Source organism: Euprymna scolopes, chromosome 21 (genome assembly GCF_053919585.1).
Source record: "Euprymna scolopes isolate OS-2025 chromosome 21, ASM5391958v1, whole genome shotgun sequence".
NCBI lineage: Eukaryota > Metazoa > Mollusca > Cephalopoda > Sepiida > Sepiolidae > Euprymna > Euprymna scolopes.
Window position 1 is genome coordinate 100309787 of NC_136502.1, and position 19818 is coordinate 100329604.

The window sequence follows — 19818 nt, forward strand, 5'->3', positions numbered from 1 at the left end:
ACGGAGTGATGCAGCGAGATGTCTTTTCATGTTACATTTAATTTTTTTTATATGTGAAAGGGGAGTGATTCTAAAATCAAACAGTTTTAGGAAAGAAACTATTATGGATCTGTGTTGCATAATAGATAAAGTACTAAGTAAAATGCAGTTCTAAGTGACACTCTTCTTTAGGCTGAAGGTTCCATTCTTAGTGCAGGTGATACTAAGAATATAATTGTGAATTGTTTAAGACTTATCCTTGGTCATGGCTAACAAAATGCGAGTATGCTATAGCTCTAGATTAAATAAAACGTTCTGTTTGATATTTCTGTACAGATTACTGAAGAAGGTTGGATATTACATTGGCAGAAACATTGTTAGAATAAAGCTCAAAATGTGAACAGTAGTCCACATAATAGATTCTCATCTTGTAAAATAGGAATAGCCATTTTATGATGTTAACATTTATCAATTTATTGCCTCAAAACACTTCAAATATATCATGTAGATCATTATGTATTAATGCATGTGAAAGGATATTCATTTCCAAACAAAATGGTGGAATTTGGAGACATAAAGTAATTTTTAAATATGACTATTTTAGTAGAACCTGATAGAAATCGGTCCTGATTTAAAGTGTTTTATGATCAGTGGATATTGCTAATTGTAGAGTAAGTCCTCTCACCAAGAGGAGTGTTATGGATATACTCTGAGTGATGTGCATATGTTTATTAGTTTTTACATGAGAGTAGAGAGCATGCTGGCATGTCAAAATGATTAGAGAAGGTTGAGGGGGTGTAGCGCTTAGTGTTAGAATATCTGGAGTTTTTTAGGAGGAAAAATTCTACATCAGTGAGGTTAAATGTAAATCTTCAAATATTTGAAAGATAGACTCAAGGGAGTAAGCAATTTGATTAATTTTTTTGGTGGTGTCTTTAATCATTTTCCATTTGCGTGTTATTGTCATTTGATAAAGCAAGTCAAACAAAGTAGGTGTTTGTTGAGTGTCAGAAGACACATTTTACACACAGAGATTATTAGCTGAGTTTTTACAGAGTTGTGGCCTTGATAAAACCCACTAGAGATAAGTGCAGGGTCCCTTTCCATGTGCAATATGGCACTATGATTATCTTGATATTTTACAGTTATTTTGATATTTAAAGCAACCACTCTTAGTTCTACTTAAGAGTTAGGGATCCTTTACTACAATTTCAAAGAAGCAGCCAGACAAGCTGTCAAACCTGTATGCTCAACCTGTCATACATAACAAGAGTGGCCAAGACCAGTCATGTGAAACGAAGTGACAAGAAAGTATCCCTAAATTGCCCACATAGAGAAAAAGAAAATAGTGGAACAGCATTTATTGTCCTAGTCAGTGGTGTCTTCCAGATTTCTTTGTGATGATATCTTTGCATCTCACTAATAGTAACATAACATTATAAGTGTATGCTGTATTTTCATGGACATTGGCAATATTACATACCTAATGTTTTTCAACAAGTCATATCTTTTTTATTTGTGGGTCAATTTTTAAAAGAATTACATTGATGGAAAGAGAATAGAATAAGCATTCCAATGGTGTTAATTTATTTTGCTTTTATGCTTCAAGTTAAAAATGAAAAAAAACGGTAAAAAATGACGACAGAAAAAAGGGAAAGTGTTTTTCAATGTTTACATTTCAGTTTGGATACAAATGCACGGGGTCAAATTTGATTGGATATGACTGAAATTTTACAGGCTATATAAACAAAGAAGTCCATCTCTACTGGACTTTAATGTTTATTTTTATGACCACCGGAATCAAAGTTATGACCGAACAAAATTGACAAAGAATATTTCAAAATTGATAGATAAATCGGTATATATCCTCCATTTTCATATAGATAATAGTTTCAGAATTATTTTCATGTATAATATGTAAATATTTGATAATTATTAATTGTGTGGAAATTTCTTTAAAATGTTATCTTTTATAGAAATTACAGAAGATAGAATTTAACAGGAAAACAACTTGCTTTGCTGTTTGCTGTTTTTCTGCTTTCAAAACGAAAGAAAAGTTTCATTTTTTATTCTAAGTCTGTCAATTTAAAAAAATTATTTTCAAGTTTTTCAAATTTGATTTCCAAACAATACTATTTTATTGTTTTTAACGTTTTTAGTACACATACCAAATACGTTAAAAAACAACAAAATGTACTAAGTACATGCGTGTCTGTTATCATTGTATTTATAACTACTTGTACTTTTTTTTTTTTTTTTTTTTTTATTACATTTTCACCCCAAACAAGGCAAATTGCCACTTTGGTGTAGGGGGCTACTATCAGGGGCAACAACTACTGGGGTACTATGTAGGGATTTGGGCAGCAAGGTGTCGGTTCACGTTACACTTGAACTTCTGCACGTCAGTACTGTTGGGGAAGCAGGGACCTGGAATGGAATTCCAGAGTCTTGCGGTTCTGGGGAAGAAACTATTGGAGTAAAAAGATCTTTTACATCTAGGGACCTCTACAGTGTGGGGGTGGGATCTAGTAGCCTGTCGGGTTTGTCGAGGGTGCTCGCGTCGTGGGGGCATAAGTGATTGCAGTTCATCTGAGCATTCACCACTAAAATACTTGTAGAACAGGCAGAGGGATGCAACATTTCGTCGATGGGACAGAGGCTGAAGCTTAGATGCCAGTTCAGGGCCTATCAGATTTGCGACTCTCTTTTGAACCTTGTCAAGGAGCGAGAGACTAGTAGCAGATGCACCAGCCCAGATGTGGCAGCAATACTCCATACATGGGCGAATGGTGGCCTTATAGAGGTACAGGATACTTTCGGGTGTTAGTAGTTTTCTAGCACGGTAGAGAGAGCCTACCTTTCTTGCAGCGGCCCTGGCAATGCCTTCAATGTAATTGTTCCAACTCATGTTTCCTGTGAACGTTAGGCCAAGGAGTTTGAAAGATGGACTCTCAGATAAAGGGTCGTTGGCCATTGCTATTGGTGGTAGAGAGGGTTTCTTGTAATTATTGAATGAAACTAGTTTAGTCTTGGCAGCATTGAACGCGACCAACCACTTTTGTCCCCATTCCACTACAGATTGGAGGTCTTCCTCTAGTGTTTCTGCCATTTCTTTAGAAATGTGTTCATTCGTCTTCCTGTCGTGTCTGCCATAGAGTGTAGTGTCATCAGCATATATACCCATCTCAGAGGCAATGTTGTCGGGGAGGTCATTTATGAATATCAGGAACAATAGAGGTCCAAGGATAGAACCCTGGGGCACTCCCGCATTTATATCATATTGTTTAGATGTGCGACCGTCGAGGACTACCTGGATTTTTCTCTTATCTAAGAAGGATTTAATTATGTTAAGTATTCTACCAGTGATACCGTAAGATCTAATCTTCCTGAGGAGACCCTCATGCCATACCCTGTCAAAAGCCTTAGATATATCTAGAGCTACCGCTCTGCCTTCCCCCGCTTTGTCCAGTGATTGGTATATACGTTCAGAGATCACGGTGAGGATGTCTGCTGTGGAACGGGCTTGTCTAAATCCATATTGTTTGTCAGTCAGTAGTTTAGCATCTGTAAGATGATGGACTAGAGCATGGTTAATTATGGTCTCAAATATTTTGGCAAAAAGTGGGAGGAGGCTAATGGGGCGATAATTTGATGGGTCTGTCCTTTCGCCAGGTACTACTTAAGGTAGAATTGTGTTTTTTAGTGGTAAAAAAAAAATAAATAAATAAATAAAAGGTACTTGTGCACATGTTACCATGGTGAAATAACAAGGTTATTTAGAAACCCATTCTTAACATGGGGAGGGAAGGTTGTTTCATTAACTATTCTGTATTTTCACCTAACAATTAAATTTAAAAAAAAAAAAGACATTGTGAAACTTGAACTTAACTTGAAAATACAATTTGAAAAATTAGCACAGTAACATAAATGCATAAGCACTCAAATAAATATTACCAAAGGCAAGATAAGTTACTCTTCTACCTAGTTGGATAAGTTTTTAGTGTATTTATTTAATGTAAAATGTTTGTTTATTTTGACAATTAGTGTTACACAAGCACAAGAAAATTAACCACGTGATATCTCATGTCTTTGAAATCTCGACAATGACTTAAAAATATACAAAATACTGTTAGAAACCCAACCAATAAATGTCACGAGGACATTTATTGGTTTGGTTTCTAATAGTATTTTGTATAATTTTTTTTTTTTTTTTTAACTCGTTGTCAAGACCATTTTTTTGAATCTGTAAAACAAAACCGATTTTTTTTTTTTTTTAGCTGAGGATATTTAAATAATAATTAGGCGGTTTGATAAAGAATTTCATTGTGTTGCATTTTGTAAATTTTTACCTTGTTTTCGCGTTAACATTTTTCTTAAAAATGACTACCTCTTAAGGTTTTCGGGAAAGCTGAAAATGAATATCGCATTTAAATTTTCCGCAACTAAGTAACTTTCCAGATATTAAGCAGTGTCATTTCATATGTTATCGCTGGTGGCCATCTTGGTTTGCATGTTTGCGCATAGTTTCTCATAGTTGCGCGCTCCAAGATGACCACCAGCAATAACATAAGAAATGACATTGCTTAATATCCAGAAAACTACTTATTTGCAGAAAATTTAAATGCTATATTCGTTTTCAGCATACCATAAAACTATAAAAGTAATCATTTTAAATGTTAAAGTGGAAAGAAGGTAAAAAATTACAGTTTTATTTCTTTGTTTACATAGTTGAATTTTCAGTAAAACGACAGTAGAAATGACGAAAATTACCATCAACTGGTGAATATATAGTTGTTGTTTATCAGGATTCCTGGTATCCTGGTATTGTGGAAACTACATTCGAAGATTCATCTAGAGTACGATTTATGGTTGCATCTCAGAAAATAGGTGTATATTTTGGGCCAGATAGGATTTACAAAATTGAAAATTGGACTAGTCCCAAGCACAAGTTCTGGCCGACTATGGGAATTTACATCTTTTACAGAAATCCAAAATGATATGAAAAATTTTCTTCGATTTATTTCTGAGATTAATTCATATCTACTCAATTTTTTCTTTTCTTTGAGGGGAGTAGTAAATACCGGCCATGAATGCTCTTTAGGCATTCGATGGCTACACTCCAGATCAAGCTCTCCTTTGATGGGGAGGCAGGTAAATACCTACTCTCAATAAGTCTATATTTAAATACCAGTATAATACTTAGATTTGTTCATGAAGAGACTCCCACTGTATAATACCATGTGCTAGTTTTAAAAAAATTGAAATTTGTACATCTGAATTTATAATTCATGGCTTATGGTAAAGAGATAAATCAGATTTGACTTACTGTGTAATCAGAAAGTGCACACAATTTTACATAAATAAGAGTTCCAAGTTTCATGAGAATAACTTGAAAAATGAATAAATGGTGGCGAAATTACCAAAATTCTTGAAATGTTGCGGTCCGTAATTTAGCCCACTTTTTCTAAAGAAAAATATCCACGGGAAAGCATAAATTTTGGCACTTAAAATTCTCATAACTTTTGAACTACTAATGGTATTTGCACAATTCAAACGGTTTTAAGCATTTTTACATAGCTCTTTTCATGCAAGTTGATAAAATAACAATCATCTAAAAAAAAAAAAAATCAACTTGTAATGCTACTAATAGACAATGAAGGGGTGTAAAAAAGCAATTTTAAGTTTGCAAATTGGATATTTTGTATGAGTCTCTTGCTCCAGGAATGTTGTTGAACAGGACTAATAAGGTTTCCCTTTTCCAGTAATTCGATTTTAAGACTTTGGAAATTAGTACACAGCTTTTGCATCAGTTTTCCTTCTAGATGGATGATCTGATAGGATTCATATGTCCGTTTTAGTAAGAGGGGTATTCCCACACTTGAGTTTTATGTGAGGTGTTTCTACTTTACAAGTTATATCTTTGCTGAACTAGCCCGTTCTCTCCAAATTCGATAACAAATGCCTGGCTAAATCTTGCTTCCCTGATAGCTAGAAAATTGCTTTTGTGGTATCAGTATTCAAATTTTTTGTGGAAGAATTGACCTGTATAACTATCACTTCATCAGTCCCCTCCTCTTTTTTGCATAAATCTTTGAGTTGTTAATCAATCAGTGCTAGTCCACAACCTCATAAATGCTAACCTTATTTCTTATTACTGGATGATTACATAATATAATCAGATCTTTCTCAGACAAGAGAAAAATACAGCTTGTGGCTGTACATTCAAATAACATGATATTAATGCAAATGTGCCTTAGGAGTCAATCCTTGGACCTTTATTATTACTGATATTCATAAACGACCTCCCTGATAAAAATGTGACCAAGATGGATATATTTACTGATGAAGTCAATATTCAGTTATTCATCGAATATTGTTGCTACAATGAGCTGGTGTATCTGACACTCGTCTCTTCTTAGGCAGGATAAAAAAATCTAATAGGTCCCATCCTATTAACCAAATTCCAACCTCTGTCCCAATGCAGCAATATTGCGTCCCTATATCTGTCTAAAAAGTATGTTAATCGAATGTCTTCTAACAAATGTATACCCACTTTGCTGGTAATAACTTTTACTAACCCAACCAGCAGCAAAATCGCACCCCTTTACTATAGAGATCCGTAGATGTTGAAAAGATTTCTACTGAAATAGTTTCTTAAATTGCTAGACTTTGGAATTCCCTCCTTCTTTCCTGCTTCTGTGACTGTACCAACATGCAGAAATTTAAAAGTAATGCAAACAGACATCTTGCTGGTCAACTCCCTACATAGTGCATCTGGAGACATAGTCTCAAATAGTATCCTCTTACGTCCAAGTGGCAATATACCTTGTTTGGGGGTGAATAAAACTAATATGCATTACACACATTAAATATCAAGTTTATTAAAACTTTCCTGAATTATCTTGAAAAATTGGAGATAAGTTCTCTAACAAATATGTATTTGTAGAGTTATTGATATAGTGACTTTATAAAATACTAATATCAAAAACACAATTTGCAAATGAAGCTGTAAGAGAAATTTAAATGCATAATTCATACATATAGAATAGGAACTTTATTTACCATTCGAGTTCAAGATGTCTATGTTGCTAAGTGTGACTTTTATTACTGAAAGTCTTGCAGTGACTAAAGGAATGGGAGGCACATGCTTTTTTTCCTAACAAGCTCCTTTCCACAGCTATAACAGCCAACAAACCGAAAATCCAAGACTCGAGTTTCACCCTCATTTGGGCTTATCAGTTAGACATATCCGAACTCAGGATTCAAAACCCTCGCCTCTTGCATGCAAGGTGAGTACTCTGCCACCTGAGCAAATGCGACACACACAAGAAAGTCTATTAACTAACACAGATCAAGCAAACCACGGCGAAATCCGACTATGGAATGAATCTACTTTGTCTCGAACAAGGGATGTAGCCATCCAACCAAACTATAACTGAAGCTGATGTCTCATAAGTAGGAAGATTATATTCGCTAGGATGATGCCGTCCAACATACTCACCTAGTGAGCAATTAGTAATAGCATTTTCAGAATGTGAGAGATTATATAATTATTTCCACAGCCAAACAACGTTACAGCTCACAAGAGCCATATATATATATATATATATATATATATATATATATATATATATATGCGTGTAAACACATATCAGTTTAACTGATAATTAAACACTGAATTATTTTTTGACCATTAATGGATTATTTATTGAAATAAGAAAATGCAATAGTAAGAAAGTAAAGCAATATTTAAAATGATTCTTTGAAAAGTAGGTTAATTAGAAAATAAAATATGTCAGAATACATCTTTGTTTCTTTATAAATAGGTTAATTCTTTAAATAGTGAAAAAAAAAAAATAAATAATGAATCTTTACAATTTGAAAGGAATTTGAAGCGTTAAACAAGTGAATACAAAATCATTTTTCGTTTTAAAATTCTTAGCAAATCCTCATGTATCAAAAGATTAAAAGTTTTGTAGGCTCTTTAAATACAATCACTTTCTAGACTAAAACAATATAATTAGTTTTTATAAAAAATTTGTTCAATTTATAATTTAATCAACAAATGATACCATAATATTTAAATTTAACTTTCAAAATCCTAATTTAAAAGAAATTAATTTGATATGGTTAAAAACCACATATAAATAAATTTCAGTAAAAATTCCCAAGTAATGCAGGATAGTTACAGTTATTTATAATAATTTACAAATGAATGTATAGTTATTAAAGAAATCGGTTCATATTTTAGACTGTATTGATCTTGTCAATCGATCTAATTCAGATATTCATATTTAGGAATATTTACTTGAAGGAACACCAGAGTCATGTTACAACCTTATTAAACTATGTCCTGCAAGCATCGAGACATAATATTTGATTTAATCTTTAAAAATTCAAACTCTGAATTGTTTATGAGAAAAATGAATTAGTGACTTAAAGAATCTGTCATGGTAATTAAAATTTATGTGAATAGTGGCATCAAACTATCGTAGACTTTGCAAAACAATGTATGAAATAAGAAAAATCAGATTTCATGGAAAATTCTCAGATTACACTGAAAATGCTCATAATATTGCAAATTCAAATCTATATATGTTAGTATTTAAAGCATTAATTGGAAGCAAAATTTATTTTTCAGTTTACAATGGTTACTGTATAAATTAAAAAAAACTTATGAAATATGCACTCAGAAGTTATTTTGTGACATTTGTATACTTGTTTCAAAGTAAACTAATCTGTAAAGTAATTGGACTGGAGATTCTTCTCAGTAAGATAATGAATGTTCATTTTCATAGAATAAAGTTTTAAGATTAATGCCTCAGTTGATCTGCTTCTGCTTTGATGAAATACGTTTTCGTAGTCTAAGTTACGTTGTATTTTGAATTCTTTTAGTACGTTTAATTTTAAAAGAAGAAAAAGTTGGAATTCGCCAAAGCTAGCATAATTTTGTAATTAAACATTACACTTTGATCATGCTGAATTATTTATTCATTATAACTGATTAAAAATACTATTAATCTCTCTTCTCTAAAATAAATTGTTAGATATAAATAATTTTTTTTAAATCCAAATCTTTAATAGAGTTAGAACATTTGTATAGGATGATGCAATGATTTTTAATTGCAATTAACTGACATTTTTTTCACTGAATTTTTGATAACGTGAACTTAAGATTTTCCCTTTCATACTCATGTTCTTCCAGGAAGGCATAGCAAAAAGCAACACACCTGTATCATGAAAATTATCTATCAAACTGTAACCAAAAGTGCTTGCTGTGTGACAAGTTCCCTTGTGAATGGTTTGAACTTTTGATGATTTTATTTTTACGTTTGAAAAAAAAAAGTCAGATCTTGTATTATTTGCACTACTCACCTAACTACTTTTACCTTATAATACCCAATTCCAATGTGAATAGTATAGATGATTAGTATTAGGTTGGTGCAAAAATGTCATTTTTTTAGATGAAGTTAATTGTCAAAAAACATTTTTGCACCAACAAAATATACTGATTTTCTTTTATAACTGATTGTTATAAATTGCAAGCATTATTTCTAATCATATATTTTTATTTCAATACATATGATTTTTTGGCTAAATCTTATAAGCAAGCAACAAAACTAATTTGTATTATCTATTTTCTTTATTTCAAAAGTTAAATTCATAAATATCAATAAAATGACTTACTGAACCAGCCTATGTTTTTTATTCGTTACATCAGTTGAATAGTTACCATTTACTTTGGAATAATGGAATCTACAGAGAATTAACATGCAGCCAAGTGATGTATTCGTTCCTTTACGAAAAAAAATTAAAAAATAAACATTTTTACTGTTTTAAACTATATTACTATTCATATAAACATTCTATTTATTTAATCTGATTAAATCTTGATTTGTTTTAGTATTTACATTTTTTTTGTGAAGACATTTATTTTTAGATGTAAATAAAAACATATAATCATTAAATTACTTTTTTAAAAATAAATTTTGTTCAATCTATACAATGAACAATCTCTCTCCTTCTAAATTTGTTTTTATTGATGTCTTTTAATTCTTCATAATATCATCAAAACTCGGAGAGTGGACAAAAAAACCTACCCACTTCCTTCATAAATTTATATCACCGTTTTTTTTTGTTTTTTTTAATTCTGTGAAATACTATTAAGCACCAAATCTTCCCATTTTATAAAAATATTTTTTTGAAAATATGATTTTTTCAGTTTTTTGTAGGTCATTCAATTAATATAAATTTAACATAAAATTCTTCCCACCTGCAAGATTTCTTGAGTATTTCTTCCTCATCCTTCTTTTTATTATTCAGTTTTCTCAAAAAAGAAATTTTGAAATTACTAAAGAATCTATAGAAGACCAACTCCTAAGATTATTATTAAGACCAAAGAAATAAGCAAATAGCAACCTCTGCATGATACTCTGAAAATTGGGTTAAACATTTAGTTGTTTTTGTAGCTGTAATTAAAAAAAATTATTTTCTATCTTTCATTTTTTTTTTTAATTTTTTTTTTTTATGAAAAGTTGACTTGCCTAAAAGCAATACCTGAGAGATGTTTACAATGCATACCCCCTTAAAAATAAAAGTTCAAAGTGTTGTAAAAATTTCTTCTGCTTTGTTTTATTTCATTCATACAAAAGGTTTAGCATCTATTATCAAAAATATGTCACTGGATGGAGCATTAGTAGTAATAATTATAACTTAGAACGCGGTTGATGAGATAATGTTACATTTCATTGAATTTTTAAAAGAAAGGGGATATGTTTTGTTATTATATGATGATACAATAATATGAAGTGTTGTTTTTCTTCTTGTTCTGCACTCTTCTTTTTTCATCCTTTCGATCTCTTATTTCTATCTTTCTCTTCTCCCTTCCTTTTGTTCATATCAAGTCATGAGAAAAAAGTTACACCTTTAATATATTGATCTCTAATATGACATATGCTACTTTAAATTTACTGTTTAATGTCTTATTTAATATTAAAATGTGAGATTGGCATTTTAATTTACTTAAATGTAATCTTAGTCTTTGTAACCTGTTTACTTACATTTAAAGAAGATTGAATGATGTCAACAATTTACTTTCAATTTAATGATGGATTAACAACACTCGCTTTCTTTGTGTTTTTGTTTTAAATGTTCTTTTTAGTGCATCCTTGTATATCTATATATGAAAGCTTTTTCCCATCTTTAGTTTGAAATAGGAATTTTATTGCTAAATGTGTATAGATTTAATAGATACATTTTGCTTAAAGAGAAATTGTTAAGCATAAATACAAGTTCATATAGAAGTGAGTTAGGATTTCTGTTACTATTGTTACATAACATATTTCCGTTTTGAAAAGCGCCAAAGTAATTGATTGTGTTTTCTTCACTTTCCAATAGCGAAATACGAAAAAAAAGGATTTATCTGAAAAAAATTTGAGAAGTGAATGATTTGGATGAGTGGTACCTGTCAAGAAAAAAGAGTAAGTATTCATGCATTCTCAACAGAAAATATTACCACTTTTTCATATATATATATATATTTATATTTAACAAAACATTTAATATTTTAGGTTTCATAACCATACTAACATTCTAACCATCAATCTATGAAAATGTTTATCAAATTTAAACTTTTGTATTATTTGAATTATTAAAAATATTCATCTCAAATGTTATTCTCTACGTTTCAACCAATTTAATATCCAAACTTGAACTTTGGAATTTGTACAGAATTTTAAATGGAACTCTTTATTTAATCCATGGGAGTAGCTTACTTTCATTCTGTCAGCCATGACAGAGTATTCTTGGTTTTACCTGCACTGAGGATTAGTTAACACTTATTCTTTATGCCACAAATCCTTGAAGACTTTGTAAGAATATCATTCAAAATTATTCAGTAGTCAAATAATACAAATTATCAATCCTCATCTTCAATATTCTAAAATATATGAAATTGGTATAAAGCCAGAATAATACAAAAATTAAAACAAATGTTAAAGCAATATAAAAAAAACTTATGAATAATCAACCACCTCACATTCCTATATAGATGCCATAATCTAATGCCAGTTCCACCAGCATTAACTTTAAAATTATCAGTCAGTTTCATGAGAATACAAAGGATTGCAAGAAGAGTAGGGTATGAGCTCAACCAAAAAAAATCTGCATCTGTAGTGCAATGGATGTGGTCACCAAAGCATGTGACTCATTTCGCACCTGGCTTGAGATGCTCATCTCTGCTAATGGCGATTTATATTTAAAAATGTAGTATGTAAACTGCTGGGTCTCTGTAAATGCAACTTTGGATTTTGCTGCAACGCTTTGTATATATAATTTTTTCAACTGTAAATGTTGTATGAAGACGTTAATACATAATTATAAACATGTTAAATATCTTGTGTGTGAAATGGTACACATGAGTACATATAAAATGTGACAAAAACAGATGTACATTTAGAATTTTGAAAACATGAAAAACAGAAATATAATTTTGTCCTTAAAATGAAATGATAAAAAATTAAATGTGTACCTTTTAGTGCTGACAAGTCTATTTGTGCTGCTGTGACCTTGAATGTCATACTTCTTCAACAATATTATTCCAAATCACTCTTTAAGAGTGAGCGTGCATTATCACATAACCAAAATGCTTACTCTGAAAGAGAAGAAGAAATCTTTAAAACGTATAGAAATGGTTAGGGGACAATTTTTTTTATTTTACAAGGATTAGAGTAGGTAAACAACTTCTGGCTAATTGCACTATTTGACCAAGGTTACTGGCACTCCAAAAATATTCCAAAAGTCAGACATTTATCTTAGCAGATCTTTAAAAACCAGATTCTGAGTCGGCTTTAGAATCAAAGAGTGGGTGACAATTCACAATAGTTACAAATAATTGATTTGTGCTGTGTCACAATTTATTCACTGGATATTCACATCATTCAAGAGATTTCTGTCCTTTTTCCTAACCAACAGATAATCTACTTGTCTTTGTTATTCCAGATTCATACCTAACAAGATGTTTGTAAAAAAAAAAAAAAAACAATATTTGCAAACCATGTCCATGAAAAGACTTCTGTAATTCTGTCCCCATGGCCATTTCCTGCATGAATATCCACTAAACCACCAGAGGTCTTTCCCACGTGATCATTCAAATTTCCTGCCACAAGAAGTACTTCCTTCTCATCAAACTTGTTATTGTAATAAGCTTGTCATAAAACTTTTCTATCTTCACTCATGTTAGATTGTGGTGCATAAACAAATATAGCTGTAAAAACTTTTTTCACTCAACATCAATTTCAACTATACATTTCAATCAGTTTATTCATTTCTCCTCAATAAAAATACCAACACCACTTGTTCCTTTTTCCTCTCCAATCCAAAACCACTTATATCGTGCCATCATTCTGACAGATTTACCTTTTCATCATATTTCTTGGACACAGCATTGGTTAATAGATGTTCTCTCAAGAAAATCTTTTCTGACCTTACTCATAAACTTCCAAGATTCAAATTGTACAGCCTAAAGTTTGACAAAACAAAGACCTACTATACACAACCCCTTCACTAAGATTAATTTCAGTCTTGTTTACACAGTTGTTTGAATTAACATTAGAAGACATATACAAAATAAACTATTTAAAGAATAGATAACAAGAGGGAAAATGTGAAAGAAAATAACTGAATTATGGTTTTCATGATTAACTTTTTAATCAATGCGCTCAATTACGTTCAACAATGTTTTTTTTTGTTTTTTTCTGTTTTTCCTCACCATTTGAATGAACTTCGTAAATCTTTCTTTGAAAGAAGGGGGTTTGATAAATTCTGTTAAGTTATATAACTATTAAATTAACCCTTATCCTCCTGGGCCTTGATAAGTGGTGACCCCCCATGTAAAAGAAAAAACTATAAATTTTAAATAAATAGAAAAAAAAAAAAAGAAAATTTGTAAAACTGCCTGTTACATGGCTCATTACAAAAGAAGAAACAAAAAAATTCAATAGAAATAAAAAAAAACTTTATTTTGCCATTAATGCATTCCAATATTTTAAACGCATCACTTATTGATCATTATAATGACTTCTAAACAGACAAGGATAAAACAAATTTAATATTTCCCCGTGTTTGTGTGTGTTTAAGGTAAAAGTCAGAAACAAAGATTTTATTACTGACCTTACATTTAAGGATTCATCTGGCCTCAAGCTAGTTATGATATAAAAATAAATACTGTAATATTCATTCTTGAACCAAATTCAAACAGGTCAGAGAAGATGCACAAAGAAAATTCACTTTCATTCTAATGAGTAGTCTTTCCTAAAAACAAAACTGAAATTAGGTCAAACAGTTAGTCAGTCACTTTTCTTTCTCTTTTGCTCCTTTCTTTTTATTATATTGAACTAGTTGCCAAAAAGAGGGATAGGGAATTTTAAAAGATACTACAAACAAAATTTCACATTATAGCATAAAACAAAACTGGAACCACCGTTTTTTTTTTTTTTTTTTTAAGTACACTTTAATTTGTGTTGATACCTTTCCCGAAAATATCATTTTAGACAACAAAAGCACCATCAAAGACAAAACAGAAGAATTTGCAACACAAACTCCTCACCAATCAATGTCTTATCAGGCTGGGTTCCTGATATTCAAGACTTCCTGTTTTGGTTTAAAATAAATAATTAAAGGAGTGTTAAATGAAATCTAGAAAAGTTTTCTGCTAATTTTTATTTTATATCATTATTTCACACAAATATGTATTTGATTAGATTGCTTGATTTTAAGGTAGGGCATAAAAGATTTTGGTTACTTCATTTCCTGAGCATTAGGTATACTAAAAATTCTAGATTTAAAAAAAATTTTATATTTATTAAGAAAAGTAAGATATTCTTTGTTCTGATTTAAAAAAAAAAAAAAAAAAAAAAAGCAATCCAAGGCAGGATTGAAAACACATATTAAAGGTTGTCAGATTTCCCAACTAAGCAATTGGAATATTTGTTAAGTCGTCTTTGAATAATGTAATTTATATATTAATAGGATCGCGTGTGTGTTATTTATTTTGTGTGTCACGCTTACATCCGAGTGACTGATGTTTAATTGTTATGGACTTCTACTTTTTGTAATAAATAATTTTATCAAAAATTCTTCATAAATTCTGATCTCAGTTTTGATTATAGCTGATGGCACTCCAGTAATCTATTTTTTTTTTATAATTTTATCTAGAATTCATCATAAGTTTTGGTTTTGATTATAGCTGAAGGAATTCAAGTTCTTTTTCATAAGTTTCAGTTTCGATTCAAACTGATGCATCCAAGTCATATGGATGTATTTTTTTATTTTTGAAATTGCAACTTAATAATATATCAAAATCGATAGAACATTATAATATATATATGAAATCTGCAAGAATTAAAATATATTTAAGTGTATTTTACAACCAGGCTGTGCCGGGCATCCCACCTAGCTTACATAAATACTTTTGCGGTTTTAACAAAAGATCTACAATAATATTAGGGTGTCTCCATTTATGCTGAACATCTACAGAATGTCATTATCAATATATTACTATATTACATATGAAAGAGTCCGCTGTGGAATTTCCACAGGTCCCGCTTGAACTCATAATTATATTTATATTTCTTGTTGGAAAAAGGTCTGTGACTTCTTTAAAAGATGGTTCCTAAAGTGTTAGGACTAATCTCATATTCCTAGAAAAATTTTACATGTGTATAAGTTTTTTATATTTTAGGAATACTCTAATCTGTTTTTCTATAAATGGACAGACACACACAGACATTCTCTTATTATATTGATTAAATTTCTTGGAAATTGGTAGATAAAGTGGCAACGCCCAGTAGTTAAAGCTGCTGCTGTTTTTAAACAGTTCTACAGCTTTTGATAGCTATTTAAATTGGATCTTTTAAGAAATCTAAAGATTTACTGATTTTAAGGACAGTTATCCTGCTTCTGCTCACTTTGATTTTCTATGATTTATCGAACATTGGTTTAAAAATGACATGCAATAATTCTGATTAAATATTTAAATTGATGTAATGTATATAACCCAATAGTCTCAGTGCATGTGTTTTAGATTATCTGTATCTTTTAACAGTGAAATAAAAAAATCTTATGTTTTAAGGTAAATTAATACAAATTTGATCAAATGAAGGTAATGTCTATAACAGTCCTAGTACCGATGCAACTAAAGTCTTATGTATAAACGTAAATTACTACTAAATCTCAATTACAGATAATATTTTTGGAAAGATACTTGTGTTGATAATAGGTATCACAAACTAGTGTAGTGTGCAAAAATGGGTAGATATAATTAGATTCCCTTTCATTTCAACTTGCAGTAAATCATTTATTTTTGTAGATATTTGAATAAAATTTGGATGTAAACAAAATTGGATCTATAATTTAATAGTAAACTAACTTAAAATAACCTGTAAAAAAGAAAAAGAAACTATTAATGACACAACAAAAAAGAATTGCATATTTACAAAAATAAATATGCAATTCTTTTTCATTGTCATTAATAGTTTTTTTTTTATTCTAGGTTACTTCAAGTCACTATTTTCTGTCTCTTTTTACTATGGTCCACATTTGAGTTGCTTACTGATTTGGCTGGCTTCATCTAATAGTTATTGCTTCCATTAATACTAATTTTCATTTACCACAATATGACATTACATTTGTAAGGATTTTTCACTTGTATGACACCTTCATTTTTACTAATAGACTAACATTGGTTTCTGAATAAATAGACCACAAAATGACAAGCTTATAATTTCCAGCTAACTTCGACGTTCATCATTTGGTGGCTAATTGTGTTGGCAAAACAAATTTAGTATCATTGTTCATGTTTTACTAATAACTATGTGACCACATTAAAAGATTTTTGATATAATGAAAATAAAAGTTTGGTTTGGATTAGCTATGCAGTAGTTACCAACTACATGTATTAAGTCACATATGCCTATAAAGATTGACTGGTTAGTATAAACACCCAGCTTTACCTGAAAATGAATTAGGCCCTTGATATAATTATGCTCCCAACTCTAAACTATAATTTTATTTCTATAATTTTTAGTTTCAAGGGATAAAATAAGTAAAATGTGTCACTGTTAACTTGTATCCTCAATAAAAGCAAAGTTAGACACAGTTGTTAATGTTGAAAATACAGCTCCCCAAAAGAGCACTCTGGATCGGGACAAATTTTTTAAAAATCTTCTTAGTCTAGGAAGATTCATTTTTCTTTTCCTCCTTCTCTGACGGAAAATAGAAAAAGGTTGTCTTTGCTGTTTATGGATTCCTCCTCCTCTCATTATCATAAAAGCACCTACTGCAAAATCTATACCACTACCATATTTCTCCTGTAATTTTAGTAAAGAAAAGTTGTTTGATTATGGTATACGTTTTTGTTTCTGCATCTCCAAACACCACAGATATAGATTTCTATTGCAAATGTACAAATATTTTAAGAAAATCAATTTTGTTGATTTTGCAATTTATTTCTATTCATCATGTTATGTAAAAAAGTGTGTTTTTTTTTTTACAAATGTTGAACAAAATACTTATTGCGTATTAATACAATAATTATGTTTGCACTCAGTAGTGGACACTTGTTGCAGAGTTGCCAGGCTTATAGGTATTCACATTGGACCATAATCATTTCATACATAGTTGTAAAGTTTGTACATAAAACCTTTGATTCCAACTCAGACATTTGTCTGACTGATAGCCTACTTCATTTTGTCATTTCAATAACATGGTTTTTGCACTTTTTATGTGTCATTTTCTGTTTTTCTTTTCTTTTTTTTTCAGAATGTTTTATTAAAATATGATTTTCAAAGTTAAATTTACTTAGATTTTAAGTAAATTGAAAAAGATGTATTGAATGAAGATAGAATAAATTATTTAATGTAATTCTTATTTGATTATGTGAACTCATGTGGATTGATTTATATAACAGATTACATGTTAGCTGGAAAAATATATACATTAACTGTGGTAAGAGAGCTAATCTGTTAAAATACAGTGGAACTTTCTTAGTTTTGAATATTTGTATCAAAGAAAATCTGAATGGATGACTGAAACAGTAGTAACAGTTTTTGTTGAAAAAAATGTTACAGTCATCAGAAGTCATCAGACTATATGTTCTGTCTAGCTAAAAAAAAGCTAGAATCTTTGTTTACATCAATTAAAATAAACTAAAAAGCTGATGTAAAGAGTGCCAAATAACATTGATCATTTTGTAATGTTTTGTAAAAGAAAATTTTGGAGGTTGTTTATTAATTTATAGACAAAACACATTCTGTTTGTTTTTTTGAATTTTTTCACAAGTTTTTTGGCAGTTGGCATATTAAGTTAGTGAACACGCTCCTTTCCAGTGAATGTGTAAAAAAATGTATTTTATTAATTTGGGATCTAATGTACATAAGTGTGGGGAAAGTACATTTGATATAAGAAGTGAAGAGGGGTTCAATTTCTTTTATTAGCACAAAAAAGGAAATCAAATATTAATCAGAATTACATATGAAAATGATTAAATTGACAGATAATAAAATTCTTGCTTCTAATAACGCGGGCTAATGTGTCCTATATGATTGACCATTATAATAATAATTAGCAAAATCCGTGTTTGAATTAAATATAAAAATTCATAGACAAGTTTTATTCTAATGATATATACAATATTAGATTTGAAACTTTTTGTTATTTAAATATATGAAAATTGACTTTTACTCCTACAACACACTTTTTTTTACATTTTTACAGGCATCTATGCATTTAATATGCCCCTGACATTTCCTCCTGTAGAGGAAGCCGGTTCCATCCACCTAGGGTTAATGCTGTACAATAAAAAAACACATTTTTTTAAAATCAGTCATTAAGTGTGTTTACTTAAACTAACATAAAAAAACTTATGGCATAACATCTGGTTCTTTTTGCCATAACAACTGCAGTCAAAGGAAAACAGGTTTTTATAATAGAAAAGGCTGAAATAAAACAGATGATTATTTCTTGTTGACGTTATTTTTTCAATCTGAGTTATCTGTCAATAATTAATAACTTTAATAGTTAAACAGAAAAATTAATCCAACTGGGTTTCTATTTATTGCTATGCAAAAGAATATCATTATATTAAGCAAATTGTTTAGTAAAACTTTTGAATTTTCTCTGTAAAGAAAAGTCAACCCTCTGAACGATGTTAAGTAGCCCTGTCATTATTAACATAAAAAATCCATGTGTAATGATCAAAGTTATGGTGACACAAGAAAAAACACTGACAAATGTAAACATTATTTACAATTGAAGTATATTGTTTAATTGCATAATATTTTCATGTTGAAATCATACTTTGATAAAAGTGGAAATATTTTGACAGGCATATTTAATATGCAATTTATGCTTCTATCATTCTTATAGTGTATATGCTTTCCAAATTATGACCTTCTGAATGACTTTCAGGTTTTTATTGTTTCATAAATCTTGATTATCCATATTTCACATCAGATATTTTGAACAAATTTTATTTCTCTATTTTTTATTTACTACCAGTTTTTTAATTTGTATGGAAAATGAGGTGCTGTAATGAACATGGGGATAAACAGCCCTGTAAAAGAACGTTTTTTGTGCAGTTTACCAAACAAAAGAGAGTTCAAACACTGCCAAGCTGATGATGAACACTGGTGTTAGCAAAAACAACTCATAATGATTTTAACATCTGGGACAACAAACCCAGTGCTATAGTTATGCAAATAAAATTTGTTTGAATAAGTCAGATTTAAGTCAATATAAGAAGAAAATAATTTGTATTTGGGGTCTGGAATTCTAAACTTGAAT

General features: G+C 30.1%; 1 protein-coding gene and 1 long non-coding RNA gene across 10 annotated transcripts in view; one reads left to right on the plus strand and one right to left on the minus strand.

The window, feature by feature from the left end:
* The window catches only part of LOC145242626 (uncharacterized), a 377218-nt gene that overhangs the window by 55100 nt on the left and 302300 nt on the right, over positions 1-19818 (plus strand). For 6 of the 8 annotated variants that reach the window (XM_080105747.1, XM_080105741.1, XM_080105740.1 and 3 more), the window contains one exon: positions 11377-11459. The exons of the other annotated variants lie outside the window; for them this stretch is intronic. The gene's annotated coding sequence lies outside the window, so the exon portion shown is untranslated. The remainder of the gene's footprint in view (positions 1-11376; positions 11460-19818) is intronic. 8 annotated transcript variants of the gene reach the window in all.
* The window catches only part of LOC145242628 (uncharacterized), a 109289-nt gene that overhangs the window by 31219 nt on the left and 58252 nt on the right, over positions 1-19818 (minus strand). For both annotated transcript variants that reach the window (XR_013862782.1, XR_013862781.1), the window contains exon 3: positions 12509-12631. This is a non-coding gene — a long non-coding RNA (uncharacterized LOC145242628). The remainder of the gene's footprint in view (positions 1-12508; positions 12632-19818) is intronic.